We start from the raw sequence: 15,623 nt of genomic DNA, 5'->3' as shown, positions 1-15,623 counted from the left end.
GAAACAAATCCAACTTTTAATTTGCTTTGTATGTTCCTTGTAAAATCCTTCCCATTTCGTGGGATAAGAGAATGGCTGTAAAGAATATTTAGAAGCATTCCTTTCACTTTGCATGTGATATTTTTTTCTCAGGCGGAATTAAGCAGAAAATGCTGCTTTTTGTTGTGAACATGGCTGCAGCGAATTTAAACTTTGACCTTAGAAGCACTAAGAGCCTGATGTTAGTCTGACAGGAAGTTAACTTGCAATACCAATGGTTATTTTTATTAAACCTAAAGGCCCATTGTTGTGTGCATCATTATTTATATATTGACGTGTAAGTAAATGATTTTTTTCTGTTAGAGAATATCCAACTTAAAAGTTTCTTTGCATGTTACTTGTCAAATCCTTCCAATTTTGTGGGTTGTGGGAATGGGTGAAATATATCGTGTTCATATTTGAATAAAATAAACCTTCTCGTATCAGAAATAACTGAAAAAGAAAAGGGCTTTTAGTACTTTTCTGTCTAAGAATCGTGCAAAATGTGTAAAAGAGTAATCAAGGGAACTAACAGATGTGGCACATGAAGAAAAATAAACGCAGAGTTTTTATTGCATGATCCAGATATTTATACATCATAACTTCCAGAAATTACTGTCAAAAGTTGCATTTTAAAGTTATTGACAGGCCAAATTTAGTTAAAATGTACTATGGAAAAGTGGCGGGAAAAATTTCCCGCACATTTTTTCCTATATAAGCAGTAAGAAAAAAACATCTAAGTAAGATGCTTGAGAATAAATTCAAATTGCTTTTCAATTGTTTTGCAGATGGATTGAATGAGTAATCAAGGGAACCAAGGTTATAGCGGAAACCAAAAAAAATGTAATCCAGGGACAAAGACCAGACATGGGAAACAGACATACACAACAAGGAACATAAAGTAACTAAAATCATACATACAAAGTAATAAAAATAAATGAGCAACTCAGACTCCACTAAAAACTGGGAGCATGGACCAGGTGCACCGGTAGGGTAAGCATCCTCTGCTTTTCTAGAAACACCCGCCGATTTGCTCATAAAAAGTCAAGTCCGGGGTAGAAAAACGAGGAAAGGAAAACTATGACCCATTGAATAAATCAGTTTTCATGGTGCTGATGGATACACCATAACCATCCACGAGTTCATGATGACAACCATAAAAAACTTCTGTAGTGATGACTTCAATCTTGTAGCAACATAACCTTGTTCCAGAAGCCTATTTGTTAGGGTTCAAGCGCGCTACAAAAAGTCTGCGTAGTTTCGGCAAGCTCTGGCATAACATATGAGTTGTGATATGAACTCCATACGCAGGAACCGAAGGGATGTTGCCATAGAAGAAAGGAAAGTTGACAATTCTGAATGAAAAGTCATCACGTTTGTCATAAAGTTTGGTCAATAGTTTTCCTTTACCATCGATTTCTAAGTGTAGGTCAAGAAATAAGTTTGAGGTAGAACAAAAGACCAAATTGCGACAAATGATTTGTCATTTATTGTCTGATTCTTAGAAACAGCATGGTACTAACGACATACTCATTATATTGATTTGATTCTCATTTTTACTTTACATTAATTATTTTTGATCCTGCTGCAATTTGGATTTTCACAAGCGTTACAATGATTTTTATCAGCTAGTTTGAAGGGGATTTCCATCACAAAATCTCCCGAATCATTTGTATAAATTTCAAAACTCATTTCCAGTAAAATCAAATGTTTAATTAATATATTTAATATCAAGTGTTTGCATTTTGCATGATGCACTCAGAAAGGTTAAATGGGTTGCCAAGTATCAACAGTATACACAAGCAATATTTAAAATAAACTTAAGCTGTCAATATACATTAACGGAATCTTGATTTTCTTCGATTCGCTAAAAAAAAAAACGCTTTTTAAAATAATTTACTAACTTCTCATACATCACGCATGTCTAAGTTATTCATGAGTAACATAGACCTTTCGGGAAGTTTTTGCTTACTTTTATTGACCCAGTATCAGGAATTGCAACTCATATGAATCAATTCTAAAAATGTGGAATTGCGAAATTTGTTGTAGAAACAATGTGTTTGAAGAAAGGTGCCTAGATTTTATCTGTATTTTTTATTACCTATTATATTGCCACAAGACCAAAATCATCACTTAAAAGGTTTACAGTTGACATCATGAAGTTATTGATGATTATGATAAAGCTTATGTAAACGATAAGTGTATATACATGTAAAGTAGTTTTCAGATCTGTTGCATACAAAATATTTTAGTCTATATACTAGAAAGAACATGATACATACTAAATCCGTATTTGTTCTTATTCAGAAAGACATGTAGTCACAGACTACATCACGTAACCAGTCTTGTTTGTAATTCAAAGTATATGAGCAATTCGGACTCAAGTTCAGTTTTAATCTTTCATATCACCAATTGTTTTAATTTTCAACAATTATATGAAAATTACAACGTCGTATCAACGCCTTACAAAAATAAAGTAAGTGAATCATTTAACACATCGTAAAATGACAAATCAGTATGAATTTCTCATCCAAAAAAATGACACACTATTATAATTTTGACTCGCATGTGGAGATGTACGATTCTAAAGAAAGGTTGGCAAATTTGAAAATATCTCGAATTAAGGTTGTAAGAAGCTTTACACTTTTTAATTATATTTCTTTCACAGTAAAAGGAAATTCTTTGGCTTACCTAAAAAGATAATAAAATTAAACAAAACAAAAAATAAAAAAATAAAACATGGACTAATGTGTTCATGGCAACGATGTCTGCCTTTTTCCTAAAGTGGAAACTGTGTATGTGGGTGCTAAGCTTTGTCTTTTACAAAAACCCACATGTATTTACTGGAGATAACTCTTAATATTTTGTATCAAAATTTAAATTCTTTTTCCAAAGCTGCATTATTATGAAGATAAAAAGGCTGTAATGCATACTAATTATTTTGGCTATGTTCTGACTTTTGATATTTCCTGCTGTTATTCAGAATACCACAACCGTAGAAAGAATTTGCCATTAACTCAACGGAATGGACTGGAGATCCAAGTTTATATCACACTATATCAAAACAACATTTGTAAAAGTTTCACAAACTATTTTTAGTCAATTCAGATTTTAAATTACCGTTTTTGATTTTAAGATTTTTGCATAATTTACCCAGGAAGGTTGAATGGGTTGTTAAGTATGACTAGTAAACACGAGCAGCGTCTAAAGTGAGTTTGGGCTATGAAAAATTATACACATAACAGGAATCATGATGTTCCTTGATTCGCTACATAAATGACTTTTAAAGTCTTCCACTTTTAAACATACAGGTATAAGTTATTTAAAAGAAGCATATACCTTCCAGTATTTTTTTGTATTATTAATATGAGTTAATGAAAGATCTGAAACAAATATGAGTCAATTTCAAAATTGGACGAGTGCTTAATTTATTGTAGCAAAACAACTGCCTACAAAAAATTACAGTGCACATTCCCTGATTCAAGACTGCAATCCTTTACAATTTCTCAGTGTTGTAAAAAAATTCCTTCAGCATTTTCCCATTGTGTTTTCATTATATGTTTTGCCAAAGTCCTCTGATGAAACGCGAATTGAAATACCCTGGCTTAATCCATAACTTTTCTTCTTGGAATAAAGTTATATATCTACAAGATCAACATCGACACTCAATTTGCAATATATATGATATGTTTGTATTAAAAATAGGACACTACAATATGAACTTATCGTTATAAAATAGCTATCACAGCGTGAGAAAATAAAAACACTCTCCAGATACATTAATTCCTGCTCATATAATTAAGTTGTGTCCATTTTTCTTAATTATTCTTTAGCTATTGAATATGCATGTTTTCTTCTTATTCATGTTTGACACAGTTGCCATGTTTTAATAATAAACATACCAAATTTGAACAATAACAAAAAAAAAAAAAAAAAATAAATTAATAAAAGAGACAAAATTTTCTTTGATTATCCACAGGAACTGCTTTTAAATCATGTTATTTGGCTTTAATCACGCATGTATAGGTAATTCATGAGCTATTTCCATTTATATACATAATGAATCTTTCATTGTGCATTAATCAATTCATAATTATAAGTAAACAAAGTAATAAAGTAAACACAAAGCGAAGATCTTGTTTCAAAGTATTAAATAAATTCGATCTTAAACAAAATGATTCAATTCTACATTTTAGTGCATGATTAGATATAGTAATAATCCACCATCAAGTTTCTGTACTGCATATGCCCTGATTCGTATCTGCTATCCTGTAAAATTTTCTATTAGTCCGTTGCAACTTTACTTCTGATGGTGTTTTTATAGCACATCTCATATAAAGTTTGCTGATGCTCTATGTATCAAAAGTTTAACAAATATGATTTTAGCACAAGGTGCCATTGCGACAAGACTGTTTCCATTAAACTGTCTTATTTTAATCAATGTATGAAGTTATTTATGAAGTTGACCTATGGTGGAAACGTTTTCAAGAAGAGAAGCTACTGACATTAACCAATGCCGAAATGAAAACATTTCCCTGGTATCGTTGTTATCCTGACCGAATTAACTATTTTTTTTTACATTGGCCTTAATAAATAACTTGGAAGTTGTTTAAAAATATCCCAAATCGACAAAATTAGATTAAAGTAATAAGAAGTCATATAAAACATTCCGTATTATTATTATTATTTTTATATTAAACTTGATACCAGAAAGAAATGAACCATACAATAAAAAAGGTTGCCAAAATGAAATGTATTTCTCACTCAACACACTAACACGGTACACAACGTTTCCGAATAATAGCTAAAATGAGATTAATCGGAAATATCAGTATTTTAGCCGGATGTGTGTATAGATGTTCGTGTAACTCGAATACATCAATTTTTTAAAGAATATTTTGCATATTAATGTATGGACAAAAACCCGAATTAAACATCGTTTGAAAATCAAAAGCTTTGCATATTGAAGTGTGCTATGATTTAAAAAACTCAATATAAAACATCCACTTCCGATGAAGGATAAAATAAATAATATCTCTCCAGACATGGGTATGTAAACTTTAATAGAAAAAAAACTCAAATATGTACTTTTTATAATGTCAACGCACTTTCTTATAATTGATAGCAATGCGGTTATAATTGTAAAAGAGGACTGTCAAGAATCATATGATCTAGCCATTTTTACTTGTGTCATAGGATTTATTTTATCGATTCTATTATGCGTCAAGTTCGGTAAGCAGCCACCCTCGTAAAACGTCGAATCTAATTGAAGATGGAAACTTCATATCGGTCTTCTGCAGTAATGACATTAAGCGACTCGTTGGTACTAACACGTCATGCATATATGCGAACTATCTTCAGATTAAATAAAAGAGAGACAACTCTAGCGGGTTAATCCCGACAGTTTAAAAAGTAGAGCTTCAATTCGAAAATGTGCAGTATGTGACGTCGAGTACAGTGTAATTTTTAAAAGGGTTTTATACAAATTCCGATAAACACATTGTTAAAGTCAATTGTAATGAAGGAACGTAAAACACATATCTCTTATTTTTCCTGTGAGAAATGGTTTGCTAGGCTGTAAAATGTTGTAGATTCTTTTGCTGTCAACTTTTAAAAATGGGTAAGCAGTTTTTTTTTCTAAAAATGATTTTTTTTTCTGCAAAATGTTATCAGTAAAGTTAATGTTTATCAACTTCTGCAGATACTTAATATAACGGTTGACTGTACGCGTTATTCTGGATAAAAAATAAAATTTGCTATATTTGTAGTATAATAAGACTTTTTTGTACTTGAAGATCATGCAAACTGACGCACAACGTTTTAATTCGAATATTAAAATAAAAGAATACATTGCCGTGTAGGACAGAAAATTAAACCAATAAGCTAAAGATAAAAAGAAAAAAATAATACGTACAATCAAATTATCATTCACAAAGCAAATAACAAATTAAAAGTCCATATCTTCTAGATAAAATGAGTCATTACATGCAATTTATCATGGTATTACATATTTTCGACATACCGTGCAAATTTGCTTTTTTGTGTTTACTTTTTCATATAGATTTATGCATTTTGATCCTTTTCGGATTCGGTGTCGGCTTAAAGTAGATAATAGGAAAGTTTTAACACAGTAATATCAATAGTTTGATAGGGATTTTAGCATTTTAATTTACGTTACCATATATTTTTTTTAAGTTTGGCGATTACCGCTACCGTCCAACGTGCTGGGTTCGAGATTTTGGAGAACCTAAATAACCACCAAAAACGACGAAATACTACTCTACAGAACAGACCCACAATACCATGATGTTTCACTTTGATTTTGAGGTTCCCTATCATTGTTCAGAAAAACACACATGCATTTACCTTCCAGTTAATATTGGCAATGATATCACTAAGGTAAGATATACATATTACCATCAGTTGTGATTGGTTTAAATTATTTGTCCAAATTTGACGATAAAATGAAGAAAATCAAAACCCCGCATGTCAAAAACGTACTTTATAAAGTAATACAAATATATGAGATTACTTGTGATAAATATTTTATTTGTCAAGTCTGTACAAGTACGATGTTAATAAATAAGTGAAAATCAGCACGATTGGATCAAAGAAAACAAAAGTTTCTAGAAAAGCAGAAGACGCTTACCTTCTCAGTTTTTAGTTGAGTCCGTGTTGGTCATTTACTTTTGTTACTTTGTATGTACTATTCTAGTTACTTTATGTTCTTTGTTGTGTTTGTCTGATGCCCATATCTGTTTTCTAATCCCTGGATTACATTCTTTTGACTTCTGCTGTAATCTTGCTTTCCTTAATTACTCTTTCACCTGTATACGAAATTTGTCGGAACATTTGAAGAGGTGTACTTATGCTTTGCAAATGACGATATTTGTTTCTTTTTTTGTGAGATGACACATTAAAAGATTAAAAACTGCATTTAATAAATACACCCGAAAAATAACGGTATTGAACCCGATGGTTAACGGGACTTCACGGGGCATGTTAAGGAGTTTTCTTGGACATCTGGTTGACGTCTGATACGATACTTGACGTTTTAAGTTGGGAGAATTTTTTCCGGAAGTAACCAATATCTTTGTAAATAACACATAAGGATATTTTAAGGGTTAAATGAAGTCCTCAGTTCTTTTAATATATGAAATTAACTACTGAATAAACCCTCATCGTAATAAAGAAACACAACAAAAGAAAACTAGCAGCATATTTTGTATCGATTTTGATGTCACAGAGAGGCTTGAAACGTCAGAGCACCTGTAGCAAACACATGAGACGTCATGCTTGCATTTACCGAGACATTACACTTCAATCATCGATGAATTCTGAAGTTGTACATGTTACCAGTAGAACAATTCTCCAAGTTTGGGTAAGTTGTACTTTAAATTCTCTTTGATTTGGTAAACGACGGTTGTAACTATGTGCGGGACCGGCTTGTCCGGGGTTCATTCATCACTGACCTACTAGCATACATCGAGCAATTGTCATGAGTTTCAAAAATCTTCATCTGCCGAAATGTGTATGAAATGATGAATATATTATAACCCGATCGTTAATTTGTATTTAATACTAGTAAATATCTGTTTGTATAATCTTCTTTAAATAGCTTTAATCAACTTGTAAAGTATTTCTTTTAAACAGACTATCTAACCAGGGATGTATGGCAAGCCAAAGTGGACAAAAATGTATATTTATTAATATTTGTAAATAATTATAAACATTTATATTCCAATTATAAATATTTATAAATCATGTATTAATATTTATAATTGAATTATAAATATTTACAAATATGGCAATTATAAATATTAATAAATGAATTATAAATATTTATAAATCAATTAAAAAACATGTATGATTCTATCCAAATTGGACAAAAATGCCTATTTATAAATATTTATAAATAATTATAAATAGTTACAAATGAATTATAAATATTTATAATTGTCTTGGATTTATAAATATTCATAATTCAATTATGAATATATATAAATGATTTATAAATATTAATAGATGAGTTATAAATATTTACATGTATAAATATAAAATAATGATTAATATTTATAATTAAGTTATAAATATTTATAAATAACATCATCATTATAAATATTTATAATTCAATTATAAATATTTATACGTGAATTAAAAATATGTATAATTATTGCTATAGGGATGCAAATATTGTTTCCCTTTCAAATAATTTCCAATGACATGTGAAATTGATTATTTAATTCATTTTAATCGTTGTGGCCGTACCTTGACTGACCAGAAATTTAGTTGCATGACAGATATGCTAATTTGAATTTTACTGTCTTTACAGAAAATCGCAAGTTAGAATATTACCAAACTTCAACAGTTTTCAGCTGAGATTGACAAGAAATTTGACTTTTTATTTGTGAATCAATATTCCCTGGAACTTAGAAGCAGGATTCAAATTTGATTTCAAGAACTGTATGTAAAGTTAACAGAAGGGAAGCATTTACTTGCCATAATTCATGTGTACATTATACCTGTACATTGAAATTGGATGTATTAGTGAAATACGAGTAGTTTTATGTGTTAAATGGAAAGTGCATTTGAAAAAAAAGTTTTGTGTCAAATTGTGTTCCAATGCCTGGATGGAGGTGTTAATGGAATCATATCCTATAGGACATGTACAGTGATCAATGTGATTAACATAACCTTTTATAATTCAATTATTAATTGTGCTACATGCAACATTTCATATTGTTGTGTATACATAATTATTTTGAAAATAAAGTGATAAAAAGAACATAATTCATATCATAAATATTTTGCAGGGAATTTTGTTTACAGTACATGTTCAAAATGTGTTCAGTCATAAAATCAGATCATACCTTTCCTTTTGCAATCTTAATCTGAACCAAAGTTGAAAACTGAAAATTTGAAGAAGCATGATCCTGTAAATAATACCAGTGTTAACTATGAGCATTAAACAGACCTTGAAGTATGTTCATAGCCATATGATATAAAAGACAGTCATTGAACTATTACATAAATATACATGTACATTTATAAACACTTAGCCCTAGCATCTTTTTAAAACAATTATTTGTGTTGTGGTGTATAGACATATATAAAGCTACAAAAAGCTAGTTCTGTACCCCCATTAAATAACTGTTATAAACATGTATTCCTTGAATGATGATACTTCATTTGGTACTATGGTGAAGTGTATGTATGTCTGTGTGTGTGGGAGGGGGGGAAGAGGGCTATGTCACAATCAAATTGCACTTTCAATTAGTAAAACTATTTTATTTTTGTATGGAGCAAAAGCACCACAATGTTGTCTCTTCTTAGTTGACAAATTGTTATCTATGTTGATACCTCTTGTTTCTTACAAAACAAATACTTAAGCGAGTTATTTGTCTCCCAGCTCCCGATGTCATGGATCGATAACTGCCCTCAAAATTGGTTAAAATTGAGATCCGTTTCAACCTTACTATCAGCTTTGAGTTTGTTTAAACCGGCGTGTTTTTTGTTGTTGTTGCTTTTTTGTTTTTTGTTTGTTTTGTTTTTTTTTTCGTTCTGAGGGTATAGGGATATGGCAGTGGCAGATCGAAGGCAGGGCGTACGGACCCCTCCTGTTTGTTTTTGTTTTTTGTTTTTTGTTTTTGTTTTTATTTTGTTATGTGTTTTTTTGTCATTTCAATGTATAAAATTGAGCAAAAAATGGGAAGTACTGTCTTAGCACCCCACTTTTCTGAGGAACCCCGGCTGGCACCCCTTCTTTTCAAAGTGTCAGGACCCGACCCTGTATGATATAAGAATGTGTTCTGTGGCTTATGTGAGTAAATAACAGGGAACAAACAATTTCATCTTTACAGTTAAACACAAAGAAAATCTCCGAATTTTTATCAATGCTGAGCCCTGCTCTATAATTTAAGAAACTGTGATGGCTTCGAGTGTTAGGTCACACTTTTACTATTTATAAGCTTGTGTATATTTTTGTCAAAAAGGGCAAATGAAACCCCTTTCTGTGTCGGATCACAGTCTTCTTTTTGTCAACATTTGGATAAACTTCCGCATGACATGTGAAGAAAGCTCATTCGATTGTTGTACAGTATCACTCTTTAGTCACCATTTCCCCCTTTAGGACTAGTGAATATGTGCAATCTAATAGGGATTCTTTGTAAACACATGCAGATAGAAATGAACAACTGGCACTGATAAGAGGTAAGACATCAGGGTTGGACCCAGGTTTTATATTAGAGGAGCGCACATTTACAATTTCTGAAATATTCTTTTAGAGTGGGTCCAATATAGATATATTTTGTGGTAAAATTAGCGAGAAATTAAAGTTTCAATCTAAAACCGCCCAAATCTACCCTTGACAATCCATGCTTTGCAAATTTTAGGGAGGGGGGACACGCCCGTTACGCCCCGCCGGAATCCGCCCCAGTGCTATTCAGATTAGTGGGTTTCTTTGTTTATTTGGGTAAAAATGCGGAAATAACAATATTTTTTAAATATATGGATATATTTTCTTGCACCGGAGTTATAGATAATATCATGTGTTAACATGCTTTACATATCTTCAGGTTCTAGCGACTGCTTTATCAATTCTGATTTTCAATCTAAATTGATAAAATGGTAGGGTTGTGTCACCTAAACACGCCTAAACACGCCTCGAATAATATGACACATGTAGGAAAATCTAACTGTGAATAAATGATAATCATTAAGCTGGAGTATTGATGAATTTTTTTTCTCTAAAAAACAACTTAAGACAGTCTGTATGGTTATAGAGGAGCTTTGTCGTAAAACGACGTATTTTTTTTTATAATCCAGCATTATAATTAGGGTTGGGATCTAGATGTGACAGCTACTCACCACTAGTTGCATTTTAATCTGTGCAAAATTACAAATGTATTTACATTCATATGTACATATTTGTTAAAATATTTCTATTAATTGTTACATGTAAACTGTACATGATCATATACTGCAAAGAGCAAACTAGTTTGCTAGTACATGCTCATGCAACATATACATGTAGAACAAACCTTTTATTTAATCTAAGATATATATGAAAAAAAAAACAGAAAAAAAACAAAAAAAAAACAGAAAACACAGGAACATGAAATTACAAAGAAGAACAAGACTAAGTTTGATTTCTTCAGAGTCTGTATGAATCATATCTTTAGTTAATTAGAAACATTCATGTAGTATTATGTAGTATTATGGACTTGTACATTCCATTTTTGCAGGGCATTGATAGCATGCTTAACTAGTAACATGTATAGTTTGTACAGTTACTGTAACTACTGTTCCCTTTTACATTTACATACATGTATGTAACTATCAAGCCAACCAGTGACCATTACATGCCTTCCTTGAGCATTTGACAATTATTTGGAGAGAAAACTATGCAACTTTTGAAGAAAACTGATTTATTAATTTGTAGTGGTAATAGTGATTGAACAAGTATACAAATAAAAAAGGTCATATCATACATAGAAAATTAAAATAAATTAGTTCATCATTATAGCTTAGATATACAAGTATATAAAGGAATCATATACATCTGAACTTATCCAAGAAGTACAAAGTACTATAATAGAGAACTACTGGTTTTGCACAAGTGCCAAGTTAAGTTCTTAATTTTTTACAGCTAGCACTAAAATGTATGAATATGTGTATGATAAATGAGTATGCAATAAGAATATTACTTCTGAAAGTCTTTCCTGTACTTGTTTGACCACTAGTAAATCTTTCTTTCGCCATATTGTAAGACACATATTCTGTTTTTTCGTAAGTACATGCAGTGAATTAGACCTAATGTGTTGTTGTCTATAAACAAGCGCAAGTGTCTTCATTAAAATTGTCTCTTTAAGCTTCATTCCTCCTCATACTTTGTTCTGTTATCAAAACATGAAAAATTTCACTTCCAGTTCATCAACAAACAACACCTTGAAAAAAAAATATCTAACATCTTTTGTTACATTTATATATATATATATATATGTCAATGTAAGCAAGTTGTTATTTTACTGACCTCACATCATGTCATAACATAATAAATGATTGGAGGTATCAGCTTGAACTTAACAATTTACTTTGGTGCATCCTGAAATATATATATGTACACAATATATTTATACATCTATACCATACTTTTACTGTACTGAATTACATATTATGATTGGCATGTCATCTAATATACAGCTTATTACAAGACACCTAATATCAGGGTTCTCAATAGGTCATTACAATTTTGATATAAAAATATTAACTGTTTTCACTGATAAAACCATGTCCACCATAATGAGAAAATGGAAAAAAAATATTAAACGCACCATGTTTTAACTATGGACCAAATATGAAACAATAAGTCAAGCTAAGAAAATTGCAAACAACACTATTATTAGATAGACAAGATGATTGTGGTTGTGTTTGTATATTTGTAAGAAGGGAACATGCCTTATAATTGTGGTAGCCAGTACATCACACTATTTTCAGATTTGCTAAAATTATACATTGTACAGGTTAGTTGTAGCCCCATTTATAATTCATCATCACCCATATGCACATGTGTTTGTCAGTGTACATTTAAAATGCACTTTGAAGTATGAAATATATTAAATCACCTGGTTGTACTGACAAATGTATTTCACATTTGGTCATCTTCTACATCACATGGATAATACATACATACATACATCTATGTGTATGTATATAATCCTTGTTCAAACTTTTCAGGTAGTAAGAAGAGAGGGTCCCAAAATTATAAATGCAAATTGAGTCCATGTGTTTCTTTAAAATTTATATTTGTGAATTGATTATACAATTTGCTGATAAATAACAAACATGTATGAAATTGGTTGTCATAGTATTAACTTGTGTTTACAACAGTTATATTTTGGTGAAAATCATGCAAACATATTGCTCAATTTTTAATGCCTTTGTTATTATAAGAAATCAGTTAAAAAGAAAATACATTGCTGATGCTGAAAAATAGACCCGTTTGTAGTAAGTTGGTGAGCATGCTTAATATACACTCCAGTGAGGTAGAGCTTGGGTAGAACAAAAGAATTTTCCTCGCGGAAGTGTTTATTAAGCATGCTCTACGCATGCTCATCGACTACCCCACCGTTAGCACAAAAAGGTCTATTGCTATGATATCTCATAGTGCATTTATTCGTGAATTCATACACATACATGTACTGCTAAATTCCCCACTTAATCTAAACTGCTGTTCAGTGCAGAATGAAATTATATTCATTTTAGATGCAAAATATTGTAAGAATTTTCCCAAAGTTTCAAAACCACTGGTACAGAAATTTCAATTTCACAGGCAGTATCCTGTAATTCTAGTGAAGGATGTTCATACTAAAGAGTTTTCAGTCTGCATGTTTTCATGTATGTATCAGAACGCTAGCAGACCAAACACCAAAGTCAAAGATTACTATTATAGACTAGTGCTGAATTGTACACAAGTAATGGTCACAGAAAACAGATCAGAATGTAGCATGACACATGGATATACATGAATGTGTGTCATACATGTTATCCTTGATACCATATTTCTGTGATAACTTCGAATATGGAAATAACTTTGGCTATACACTACAAAGATATGCATGGTTATAATCAATCTCGACTCTGGTGGCAAACCTTGATATTGAAAATTAAAAACATATCAAGATTGTGTACAAAGTCGGGCCATCGTGTTTGGACCAAGAAAAGGCAAAATTGTATGTGTATGATCAAAACATGATAGAATATGGATTGATAGAGTTAATAAACATTACCTGTAGCTATCACTTCATACGTTGGTATATTGAAAAAGCCGTTCTGCAACGTGATTTTGTTCTCACTAGTTGGAAGAATGTGCGATCAGCTGACAGATATAATATCTCAAGCTGCTCACTAACCTCATTATTTAAGGTAAAAAAAACTCCCTCCACGACTAATGATGTACACATTCACAAAATGGCATATTTCCTTTTTTAAATATTTGCAATAAAATTTTGAGAGAAAACATATATTTCTTCTTTATACAAGCATAATCTTAGTTACAAAGACCGGGAAAAATTAAAAAAAAAAAAGAAGAAAAAAACACCTCGCTATGATGGAAGCGAAGGCAATGGCGTCGACGTTTCTATAGCTACGAAATGACGTCACGACTGAGTTATCTCCTCTTGTAGAAACCTCGACGAAAGTACCTTAACTTCCCTGGGTATTTAAATGCTTATGCCGCACTTGTTCTGTTTTTTGTATGTTTTGTTTCTGTTTTCAATACAAACAAATTGGTATCATCAATATTTGACATAATTTCTCATATCGCTACACCTCAGAACATATTTTTAAAACATATTTTGTTTAAAGGATGTTGACTTTTCTTTAGATACGTGTTCTTTATTCTGACTTCATCTTATATTTTTTTCAATGAAAACATAATCAAATCCACTTCTGTTTCCCTCAGTTTGCACAGGATATGATAGCATACCAACTGTACATGTTAAGCTGACAAATTTGATTACCACTCAGTTAGAATTTAAATAGGTTAAAAAAGCAGATTTTTGTTTAAATCATGAATTCTATTTCTGGAAATATGTATTAAAAAATATACAATTGACAAATTGGAGTATTAAGAACACTTTATTGAATAATATGACACAGATGAAATTAATATATTTACCAAGATCATGAAATGTTTGAAAGGTATTAAAGTGATAAACATATACTCTCATTTGTTTGCACGTAAATTATTTTCATTATTTTTATTATTTTTTACTTTGCATTAAATTTTAAAAAAAATATGCCGGACAGCGTTATTAATTCGTCCATTATTTTTTGACGCCTCAAATATATATGAGCTTTTTAAATATACATGTAAATTACTTTTACAAAATGCTTTTTCAGTCACCTATGTCAATTTCGTGGCGAGGCTGGTAGGACGACTTGGACAAAGCTTTTAGATACAATTTAGAAGTCCATGAATTAAAGGCGGGCTTGATGGTTATCTCACTGAAGTTTCACCGATGAGACCAATGTATTCACATCCCCTTTTTGCAAATGTTTGTTTGTTTGTTTGTTGGGGTTTAACGTCCGATCAGCAATATGTCAGCTTTATTCGGACGATGAACATAAAAAGGATGATAAAATGAACATGAAATGAAAAAAAAGGATGGGACACAAAGATAATAGGGTCGACAAGTTTTGATTGCCACTAGAAAAAGGGGGGTGGGTAAGGTCGGGCAATTTAGCCTCCTGTGGCGGAGCGCGAAGGTTCCTACTCCTATCGAATACTACAGCAGGGTTCTTTAACGTGCGAGGAACGTGACATCTTTCCCAACACGGTGCACCGCTATGATTTGCGGTCAGGTTTTCCGTATTATAGCCTGACAACCCCAGCATGTAACACGCCAGGGGTATCCCATTCCACCGCCCTGGGCACACATCCCAGTTGCTCTGTGGGCAGAGCGCTCTAGCCCCCGGCTAAGGTTCTGAGCACTATTTAGTCGCCTTTTACGTCAAGCTTAGCGCTGCTGCAGGCCTATTCTTTTAACACTCAGACCTGCACGGGGCAACTTCGTTATAGAACAATACCTGAATACAATACACAA

This window comes from Perna viridis, chromosome 14 (genome assembly GCF_037379345.1).
Source record: "Perna viridis isolate PV_CMFRI_1.1 ecotype Kerala chromosome 14, ASM3737934v1, whole genome shotgun sequence".
Lineage (NCBI taxonomy): Eukaryota > Metazoa > Mollusca > Bivalvia > Mytilida > Mytilidae > Perna > Perna viridis.
Note: the sequence above shows the minus strand (reverse complement) of the source record.